This window comes from Vespa crabro, chromosome 5, assembly GCF_910589235.1.
Source record: "Vespa crabro chromosome 5, iyVesCrab1.2, whole genome shotgun sequence".
NCBI lineage: Eukaryota > Metazoa > Arthropoda > Insecta > Hymenoptera > Vespidae > Vespa > Vespa crabro.
The window spans coordinates 5,295,291-5,307,374 of record NC_060959.1 but is presented as its reverse complement, the minus strand read 5'-3'; the positions used below and the strand labels follow the sequence as shown (position 1 = coordinate 5,307,374).

The 12,084-nt window shown below is 31.6% G+C and overlaps 1 protein-coding gene across 1 annotated transcript in view; it reads left to right on the top strand.

The window, feature by feature from the left end:
* The window catches only part of LOC124424362 (cAMP-specific 3',5'-cyclic phosphodiesterase), a 335,250-nt gene that overhangs the window by 28,518 nt on the left and 294,648 nt on the right, over window positions 1-12,084 (top strand). The gene's annotated exons all lie outside the window — the stretch shown is intronic.

Sequence of the window (12,084 nt, the reverse complement as noted above, 5' to 3'; positions counted from 1 at the left end):
TTGTTTCATCAAGGACGAATGAAATATATATATATATATATATATATATATATATATATATATATATTTCATATATATATACATATATAATGAATAATTTTACTTTATAAGACAGTTCGTTTGTCATTAAGAGTATTAATAATAGTAATAGTAGTAGGTATACGGTCTTTACGTGATCTCTGTTAGAACAAAGATACTGTTGTAGGTGTTATCAAAGTGACGGTTTCTCTCTCTCTCTCTCTCTCTCTCTCTCTCTCTCTCTCTCTCTCACTCTCTAACGCGATAGAATTCGCCCTTTAGAGTAAGCAACTAGCAAGACATTAACATGAGCTTCTACGCCTAGTTGACGTTTCTCAAAGCGTTGACAGGTTACACGACTCGAAGAAACTTGATTATGGCTTCTAATGTGATCACGATATTTCAAGTTAGAAACTTGAAGAACCTTTTCAAGAAAACTTTATAGTAATAGTACGAAACGCGTTCTATCACAATCATTTAGTATGCAAAGTCTACTAGCATTTTGTGAACGTTGTTGGGCCCTACGTGAATTCTTGTGTACGAACAATGAATAAAATCGACCTATTTCATTCTTTCTTTATTCTCTCTATCTCTCTCTCTATTTCTCTCTTTCTCTCTTTTTCTCTTTCTTTCCTTTTTTCTTTCTTTCTTTATTTCTTTCTTTCTCAAGGGATATCATCATTTAAAAGAAAAGAAAACGTGAGCATATGCAACGGTTGTGTAGTTGTAAAGGATGTTCGCGAATTTCGTTTTTCTGTCAGGAAATATGTCTTTTCGTGACCTTGTGAAAAATAGCTAGTGCAACGTAGAATAATAAGAGATATATACTCACGTAGCCTTAAAATTTGTTGGGATTAAGATAGATTCGCATACATGCGAATATATATATATTATATATATTCGTATATTATATATTATATATTATTATATAATTATATAATTATAATATATATTATATATACACGTATATATTTGTTGTAGATTATATAGTTTACGTTAGAACGTATCGTATTTAGCGTTGTTATTTTTGAGTAATATCAAGAAGAATTAATGTATTATTTATCTTAAATGACAAATAATGTTAGAGTAATGAACTTGAAAAAAAATTTCAATTGAAAGTAAATTTTTAATATATATTTTTTCTTTGCCACAGTTAGATATTCATGAAGCCAAAGTTAAATGTGGAGAATCGTGTAACGTGGTTATACATAAATTAGAAAACCGAGCTAAATTAATCTCGCCTTATCTAGATTTATATATAAAATATTTGTACTTACTGGGTTTCATTTACGATTTAAATTATTCAAATGTTTTGCGAGCGAGTAGAACAATTTGAAATATTTAAGAAAGAAAGAATAATATCGGTAATAACAATGGTTTAATTAATCATATTTATATTTAGCTAGATTGTTTTGACTAATCAATTAAGCGTAGATAAAGTCGTTCTCGTTCATTCGTTTATCTATAAACAAAAAAATCGAGCATACGACTCTTTAGATTTATTATCTCCTCTTACGCTATAATATACGTGTAAATAGATAAATTTCATTTATCACAGTTATGTGATAGTTTTACTTCTCTCTCTCTCTCTCTCTCTCTCTCTCTCTCTCTCTCTCTCTCTCTCTTTTTCTCTCTATCTATTTTTCTTTTCATCGAAATAACTTCACGAGCGTTTTGTGTTTTACATTGATTATATATATGTTGAATATTTCAAATTTAGTCATAATTGACGTGAAAAGGCTTGTTGTTGCTTGAAAAGCGAGATTTCACGGTTCACATCAATGTTTAAAGTCAAAAATAATGAGTAAGTCCGAAGCTTATTGGCTGGAATGAAGTTTTATGACAAAAATATACTTGCATCAAGTAGCGTGATTGTATGTATGTGTGTATATATATATATATATATATATATATATATATATATATATATATATATGTTCGAGAAAAATATTTAAAATACGGTCATATTTATATGTATAAACCGAAACAGTGAAATATAGATAAATACGAAAATGAATAATAATGATAAAATTTAGATACATATATTTGTACGATATTTACATATGACAAATTATATTATAACAGGCTATATATTATAATTTACTAGAAATTTCAGACATTCACAAATTTCTTTATATTTTATCGTTTATATTTGTATCGATATTGTTTTATTCGATAGAAGAATTTCAGGAAAATATAGTATATTGATATCATCAATGACATTCAAAATCGTGATAATATCTCGAACATCATAAATTATGGTTAATCAACGAAGACTCTCGCATGACGTTTTGACAATCTCAAATACGACATTACCACTTTATCAGAAGATCTTTTTTGTGTCTTCTCTTCTTTTTATGTGCAAATTTAATGAGAAACCTGGAGATTTTCTGAACTCTTGTCTCGTGTGCTGACACTTAGTAAATTCCTTCTTTATATTCTCTCTTTCTCTTTCTCTCGTCCTCCTTTATCTTCGTCTTCGTCATCTTTACAATTTATGCAGAAAGACAAGAAAAATGAGAGAGAGAGAGAGAGAGAGAGAGAGAGAGAGAGAGAGAGAGAGATAAGAATTCAATTCTGTTCGCATGTGAGTATTTGCTCTTGTATATTTTTTGTAGATCCATTGGTCTGGAAAAATACTATTTCGTTTTATAAGTCCAAAAATTTTAAGATACCCTTGGAATATATATTTCACGGTTATAGCCAAGCGAAAGAAATTTCCATAAAAGTAATGTGATACTCGTGATACTATTCTTTTTCATTTTTTTTTTCTTTCTTAATCAAAACACATATCGATATTCACACCATTTCACATCATATTTCTTTTCTTTCTGTTCAATGGTATATCAGAAAAAAATTAATAATAAAACTAATCATGTTAATCGGTTAAATTTATCTACCGATCGATTTTCTTGTTGAAGAATGTTAGGTGGATTTAGACAGCGATTAGAGGAGCAACCTCCGTAGAGGAAGGGCGAAATGTTGCAGCGTGTTATGGGATTGGCCCGCTATATTGGATCGGACCTGAGTAAATTGGGTTGAAGATTGGCGGTCTTTAGTGGTCGTTGTGTGGGTGATAGAGGAAAAACAGGCCTTTCGATCTGGTATCTACTTCATTAAAAAAAAAAATACGATCGGTAAGGTACCGTCGATTTCTCTCTCTCTCTCTCTCTCTCTCTTTCTCTTTCTTTTTTTATTTATTTATTTATTTTCTTTTTGTTTTCCTTGTTTCTTCATTCTTTCGCCGATTTTTCTTTTGATTATTTTTTTTGACACATTGGTCTCACGTGAAAAGTTTAAGGAACTCTTGAGAAGCGTTCAACGAACGTTGAGACCGTTCGAGGGGATAGAACCATAAAAAGAAGAAGATGAAACAAAAAAAAGAAAAAAGAGAGAGACATATAATTCCTAATGGTTTTTTTCTTTTTTTTTGTTTTTTGGTTTGTTGAGAAAAGGGAAAAAATTCGATCGATAAAAAATGTTTCAAACGAATGTAAAAATACAAGATAAAATGCGAGAACGAGATTAAAGAAAATTAATTTCATTTCTTTTTCTTTCTTTTTTTTTCTCTTTTTTCCGTTTTTTTCTCTTTATCATTTTCTTTTCTTTCGTTTTCACAAAACTCCACGAGCCTGTCGTATCCGTGTATAGATGATCATTCTATATGTCATGAAAATTCCTTGTACCCGGAAAGACATGTGACCCGAAATTCTTTCTATTGAACGAGACAATACATCCTCGATACAAAGAGATAAGGGAGAAGAAAAAATAGTTAAGAAAAAGTCGTTCTTATTTGGTATCCTTTTTTTTCTTTTTCACATATACACACATACAAACATATCCAACTATATATATATTATATGTAGGGATGGAAGACATACTTACATCCTAAGCTCTCTTTTGCTAGATTGATGCGTCACGTGCTATCTCGCGAAGTAAGAAATCGATCGCGGGAAGAAAACGAAGTCTTCGAAGAGCAAACTGGTGTGACTATCATGGGATTAGATCGTTTTATCTTGAGGGTTTACATTAGAAATGGATCAACGGACTTTGAAAGCGACAACTATCATCTGTCTGTCTATCTGTTTGTCTCTGACTCTCTTCTTACTGATCTCTTTTTATTATTTCTTTTCTTCTTATATTTTTTCTGTTCTTTTTTTTTTCTTTTTCTACGGGAAGGGGGGGAATAAGAAAGATATTATTAAGAATTTTGCAAACGATCGAGATATCTCGAAAAGTTGTTCGCCGATTCGAGAATTTTCTATAATAGAACTTAAAGATTCTTTGAATATCGGCTTGCCTGCCTTCCTTCACGTTTTTGCATCGCGAATGAAAAAGGGAGAAATATTTCTTCATTTTCTTATCAAATTCCAAGTTTTGTATGCGGACACGATCTCGAAAACGTTTGATCGTTGTAATGCCACCTGGATTATAATACGTTGTCAATGGAAAAGGATTTTTCCTTTCGTTATTCAAATAAATTATTTCCCTTATGTTAGAATAAATTTTGTTAAGTGCGGAAATATAAGAAAGTTAATCATGTGGGTCGTTAATATCAAAGTGCACGGAGACTCTTCGTTATCGTTGAGATATATCGTTTCGTTTATTGGAACATATTGGGGTCAATTGATTATGGATAATTGGCTAATTCGTATAATAAAACCCATATTGCGTGTTTTTAGTACGCCTACTTTCTTCCATAAAATTGTTGATTCTACTTTTGGTTATTTTCTTTTCAAATTTTAAAACATGAGATCATAATATCGTTTGGATGAACATCATTTCGGTGAAAAGGAAAAGAAAAAAGAAAAGAGAAAGAATAAGAATAAGATTAAAAAAAAAAAGAAAAAAAAAGAAAGAAAAACGAAAGGAAGATAGATGATTTCGAGGAAAATAAGAGAAGAAGAAAAAGTAATCGTGGAGTCTAAACTAGACTTATCCAGACAGAGGGATAGTGTAACTATATATTTCGGGGAAACTCTAAGGGGAAATTTCGTAGTTCTAGACATCCTGGAGAATTCGAGATGAGATTATTGCACGCGTTTTGCTTCTCGCATAACGTTCTATCGCAATGATGACGGTATATATACATTCTCTCTCTCTTTATCTCGTTCTCTCTATCTCCTTCTCTCTCTCTCTCTCTCTCTCTCTTTCTGTCTCTATCTCTCTCTCTCTCTCTATCTCTAACTCTCTTTCTCTCTCTCTTTCTCTATTTTACTTAGCTATATTCTCTCTCGTAGGAACTCTCTAAGGAATTATCCATGCGCATTCTATTCTCGGGCGACCCTGCAAGAAATAAGCGTGGATCAGTTGGGGATATCCTTTATCGTCGTTTCGAGTCTCTCTACAAATCACCTACGCTATTTTAAGCGAAGTAAAATCTAATTTCATCGTTCGTGAAAACATTTAGCTCACTTCCGCTCGTAAATTAAGATCGCATCGATTTCGACGGAAATGCGAATATTTTCTTCTCGAATTAAGATTTCAATCGGAACTGAAGTCTGAGAAATTAGGAAGATAAAGTTTCTTTCTCTCCTTACCTTTTTTTATCTTATTTTTCTTCGAGAAAAATGATAATAAAATTTAAATGAAGAATCGAAATGAAGATAGATAGATAGATAGAGAGAGAGAGAGAGAGAGAGAGAGAGAGAGAGAGAGAGAGAGAGAGCATGATGGTTAAGATAAAAGGATTTCAAATAAATTCAATTCAAAAGCCAAGAAACTCAGGTTAACGCGAAAGTTCCCGAATGTAATCATCTAGTTTTATCATCGTGCGACCTATTCGTCTGTCTGTTCTTTATTTCACTATTTTGTAATAATAGAGAAAGTTAATACCTTCCTTTGGCTAAGATTGTTGTTCCGAGATGAGACAATATTTTTTAATTTTTGTTTATTTTCCTTTTCTTTTTTCTTCTTACTTTTCTTTTTTTTCTCATTCATTTCCGAAGAAAGACAACGACGATTTGTTGTTTTGTATATGTCATTGTAGGATATAAAAAAGAAAATCTCTCAATAAAATTAAATATGTAGTGATAAAGTGATAAAGTCCGACATCTTTGGATGAAACTTTAAAACGTAATTTTCGTGATAACGTAAGACCTCCTTCTTTTCATTTCAGTGTCTCGTCTCGTTTGTATGTATAGTCGCAAAAAATATCAGTAGAAATGTTGCGAATACAGATGTGTACACGTACAAACATGTAAAAAGTATAGATATGTGCGTGTGTGTGCGCGCGCGCGTGTTTATATGTGTATGCCTTTGTGTTTAAATGTTAGATACTATCGTGAAAACTTACCAAATAATAAAGACCAAGTTCATGCCTAGAAAAGAGAAACGAATTCTCAAGTTTCTAACATTTTCTCAATGTCCTCGCGTTCTTTTTCATTGTCCTCCTTAAAACGTATTTCATATTTTCTTTCCACTTTGCCCTGTTATCTTTTTTCTTTCTTTATTTCTTTCTTTCTTTCATTCTCTCTGTTTCTCTCTATCTCTCTCTATCTATATATCTTTTTGTATCCTTACAATGATCGTATGAGGATATTGAACGGCCATGTTTTGCTATAACTGGCTCGTTTTCTCGAATGGTTAGGGAAAGGTGACATAGCGTTGTGGTGTCTGCCTTGTTATGTTGTTACTCATGGCTCAAGCTTGAAGAAGATTCAACTGACAAATCACGATTCAAGAATGGCCCTTTGTACTCTTCTGAATTCCACGTGGAACCTTCTACCGTCATGTTTAATACGGTCGTTAACTCGTCAGCGAATACGTCTTTGGGGATATTGTTGGTACAAGCTTTTGGACGGACCGAAAAAAAAAAAGAAAAATAAGAAATGAAAAAGAAAATTCACGTTTTTGTTCCCTTGAAATAATATTCTTCTTATTTATTTATCATCATCATCATCATCATCATTATCATCATCATCATCATAATTATCATTATCATCTTCATTATTATTATTAATATATATTTTGAAAAAGTCATCATGTAAAGTCGTGATCTCAAAATTTCGAGCTTCGTCTATTGACGTCTCTTTCTTACCAGCAATGTTCTTTCCAACTACGTTCGCTGCATATTCATATATTAAAATGACGAGGACCTCATCCCCAACACTCCTTTTTCCCACTCGAGTAAGCCAGCCTACTTGCCTACCTGCCTACCTGCCTGCGTACCCGCCTGTCCGCCTGCCTGCCTGCCCGCCTGCATGCATGCCTGTTTGCCTGCCTAGTTTTCGCTCGGATGCGCGAGGTTAAACGAGGTCACGCGATCTCACACTCTCGCGAATCACTCTCGTTCCAACCGTTGGCCTTTCTCCTCGTTTTCACTGTGCTCTGACTTACCCTCCTCCTCCTTCTCCTCTTCCTCCTCCTCTCCTTCCTCCATCACCTTCTCCACCTCGTCGCGTTTCCTTCTTTCCCTCTTATTTTCTTTCTTTTTTTCCTTTTTTCTTTTTTTTTTCTTTTTCATTCTTTCTCCATTGTTCCTCATGAATGCATTTGCTGTTACACGAATCGTGGTTTTTTTAATATGTCGATACAATTCGATGCGTTACTAATTTAATATTGAACATAATAAAAATTAATTGAGAAGTGCAGTTAATTTAAAATATTTTATTATTTTAATATCATTTTATATATTTCCTTTGTCGTTAAACGAGACTGAAAGTAATATGCGTGGATATCATATTCTCTCGCTTTTTCCACACATTTTCACTTGCAGGAAGCTTTTTGTGCATTTGTCAAATATTAAATAGATTCAACAGCATTAATTTGGTACCTTCAAAAGTACCTCGAAAAGAGATCTATTCATAATGCTGCAGTTTATTCTAAATTATTCGTGAAGGTAATTTTCCGGCTTCAAAATGGTCTCGTTATTATAATGTAGTTAGAAGGCAATATAAAAAGATTCAAGACAATGTTTTTTTAGTTCCTTGATCGAGGATATTTGTTTTTGTATTTTAAATAGCTTTTGCTTGAAAGATTTCCTATGAATTAAATGATTTTTACATTACTTTTTATAATCGTCATATTATTTCTTATTCATTTTTATTTTCATTTCTTTATTTATTTCTTTATTTTAATTTTATTTATTTTATTTTATTTTATTTATTTATTTATTTTTTTTTTCATGCTCGAGATACAATTAAAATTCGAGTTCGTTATTTAATGAAATTTAAAATTTAAGCGTATCTTAGTCGATAATGATCGACAAAATTCACGAAATGGTTGACAAAGTACTTTTTATATTCGCAAATTTATACGTTCGTCGAAGATTTTTAGAAATGATCGAAAAGTCGTAGTCGATCTAATTCGTATCTTGTTCCTCGGGATTGACCTTATTACCTTGATAATAAATTATTGCCTTAATTAAAGCTCGGAGAACATTTCTCTACGTGATTCTGCCAATTTATTCAAATGAATCCCGTAGGGTGAAAGTATGAACAAGCGCAGTGAGTTAATGAGAGACTGGTGTTAATGATCTTACAATATAGTACGTATAATAAAATATATACATACACACATATATATATATATATATATATATATAGACATATATATATATATATATATATATATATATATATATATATATATAACAAATACTAAATTCTTCGGAGTTACGACAAATCTCTTTAATTATTTCGAAGTGAGAAATACTTATAGACAGACAATGACAAATTACCTGGATCATTCGAGTATGTCGATAAGAAGGTTATACTTTTTGATATTTCTTCCTTTATAAATACATTTAATATGAGATCGAATTAATCGCGAGAATCTCGATTAATAACAGTAAGTATTCGTCTGACGTATTAAGGTCTCTTTATAAAGATTATAATTCATGATCGATCTATGGAATAAGATTAATCTGATTTTCTTCAATTATAACAAACCATTGGAAGTAATGAAGATAAATGTTTGTGGTAAACTTTGCATTATGTGTGTTAATAGACACTACTACTAAATCCAATTTCACGGTTTGTCGTTAGAGCGTGATGTTATGTGGAACAGAGAATGTGCTTTGCAAATCTCGATTAAATCGTTATTGCAGCAAGGAATGAGTTATTACTGTGATAAGTTACTGCTGTGTCATTTTGTCTTTAGAAAATGTAAATTATTCGATGCGTTTCTTTTTCTATCGCTTTGAAAAAATTTATTTCGAAATTATACGTAAATGCGGTTGAAAGCTTTTTTCCTCCAGAATGTTTCCATAATATATATATATATATATTTTTTCTTTTTCTTTTCTTCCTTTCTTTTTTGTTTCTTTTTTATGTCCATGTAACCGTATCGTCTCGCGAGCATTTCTTTCCACGCGATCGAAGAATATAAGCTTAGATGAACGAAAGGGAGAACATGGTTTCTTCGGAAAGGTACTACTATTACCTCGGTGACTTTTGCCTTTTCTTCGCTTCATTTTTCACCATAGCACCTGGCAACAAATCGGGATTTAAAAGTTCTCGATCCTCTTCGTTACATTAACACTCACACTCATACTCAAGTTCTTTGACTGATATTCTTATCATTGAAACTCGATCATTTCGATCCCTTTTCTCGTCTTTTCATATTTCTCCTTTCTTTGCCATTCTCACATACATATATACATACATACATACATATATACATATATAAGTATGTGAATATATATATATATATATATATATATATATATATATATATAATCTTGATAAATCGAAGATCTTCATACTATTGTTAAGTGAAAAATTAATGATATCACAGACAAATATATTATACACGAAAATATAATATTTACTTTTATGAAGATTCATCATGATTTCGTAAAATCATTGAACGAATTTCTATTGTCCTACGAATTTATCCAAACATATCCCTTAAAAAATTGTCCAGTACTGTGGAATAGTGTATAAATATCGATTAAAAAAAAAAAAAATAATAATAAACGATAAAGTGAAAATACGCTTTCGTTGCCAGGAATCAGAGCATATATATATAAAAAAAAAAATACTTCTATCTTGTTGATACATTCTGTCTTAAACTAATTTTATCATTCTATCGTGAAATCCAATTTGTTCTTTCTTTGAGAAAGCTTCAAGGTAAAATCATATGTTTCTTTCAATATTTCCTAAAACATCAAAATGCATGCAAACGAAAACAAAATTCAATAAGTATTTCTTTAGCTCTTTATATATATATTTATATATATATATATATATATATATATAAATTTTATATTTAGATATTTTTTTTCAGGATAACTAAACAATAATGATCATATAATTAAATGATCAATTATGTCAGAATTAATCATTATATATATTCACATATACATGTACTGTATATATATATACTTTGAAACATTTTTATATTTCACTGTTTTTGAAAATGAAATAACTACGTAGACGTGAAACAATGGTATATATATATAAAACAATGTTATGTTTCGTCCGTCGTATATTTGGAGCGTATGAAGAAAGCAAAATAATAAAAAAGAGAGAGAGCGAAAGAGAGAAAGAGAGAAAAGAAAAATAAATGACAAAGAACAAAAAGTACGTTCCTAGGCGAAGAATTTCTTGTTGTAGTAGTTTATATTTGTTAGTTAACCTCTATACAGAGTTGAGACAGCACGTGTGAGACCTTTCGAAGCTCAAACCGGCTATATTACAAATGTTCTGAAATAGGGTGGAGGAAGGAGGAAGGTGGAGGAAGGAGGGAGGAGGAGGAGGTAGAAGAAGCTTCAAGCGATAGCGACGTGTGTACTACGAAATTGTGTGTACGTGTTTCTATATACATATATGTGTGTGTATATATATATATATATATATATATATATATATATATATATATATCAGTGTTTTGCAATGGTAGGTATTAGATACGTAAGTCGACGAAAAATTTGTTGCCTTATCGACGTCTCTGACAATTTAATAGCTTCGCCTATAGATACGAGCTGCCAGTCTAAGTATCCTTTTTTTTTTACTGCTCCTCACCGTAAAATGCGTTTCATTGAATTTATCGCACGTAAACGTCGCCAACGGAGATTAATTTTCGATCCTTCGGATATTCGCGGTTGACCTTATTTGTTTCTTTCTCTCTCTTTCTCTTTCTCTTTCTCTTTCTCTTTCTCTTTCTCTTTCTAATATAGCCTCGAATCACTTAATATCGCATGTTCTATCTATTGAAATAACGTAGGATGATTTTTAATCGGAATCATTGGCTAAAGTGGAGCAAAAAATTCAACTTTTCGTATTTCCACTCAGTGCACTTTATTTGTCATCATTCTCGTGGAAACGCGGGAGTCATTGCTATTAAAGGTAGAGCAAACGCAAATTGAGAAGTCCCACTGGTATCACGGCTGTATTTAGCGATAAGCGTAACGGAGAGAGAGAGAGAGAGAGAGAGAGAGAGAGAGAGAGAGAGAGAGAGAGAGAGAGAGAGAGAGAGCATTTGTGTTTACAATTTCCATAGTCTCACTGCAAGCTTTATGGTTTGGTTAGGTCTATTATCTTCATGAAATCCCTTTAATAATGTAGAAGACTATTGTTCTTGAACTTTTATCATAATAGAACTTAGTCCCGAAGTAACTTAGAAGAAGTCTGAGAATTTGGTGTGAAAGAGTAATTTTCTCTTTCTAAGTTATGATATTACACAGGGGAGGGGAAGAAAGAAGAAAAAAAGTAAAAAAAAAAGAAGATCGAAAGAAAAAAAGAAAGATAATAATAGCAGTTCCATAACGTGATGATAGACAAGCATCGTTTCAAAGCTTTCCTCTTCGTGTCGCGACAGCTGACGTGAATACGCTCTCTCAATACTATTTGAAAAAGAAGAAGAAAGAAGAAGAAGAAGAAGAAGAAAGAAAAACAAGAAGAGGAAAAAACACGATTACTCGTTTTCAGAGAAACAGCAAGAATGATGAAAGGGTGCAACCGATGTATCGAAAAAGAATGAAAGTTATACCTGGAAATGTGACACAGTATATTATTAAGAACTCGAGCTTGACAGAGCTTATGTTTTACGGGATGAACATTTTTCACTTTTCACTGAACAATATCTAAAATATCAAACGAGATGCCACTTTCGAATTCAAAA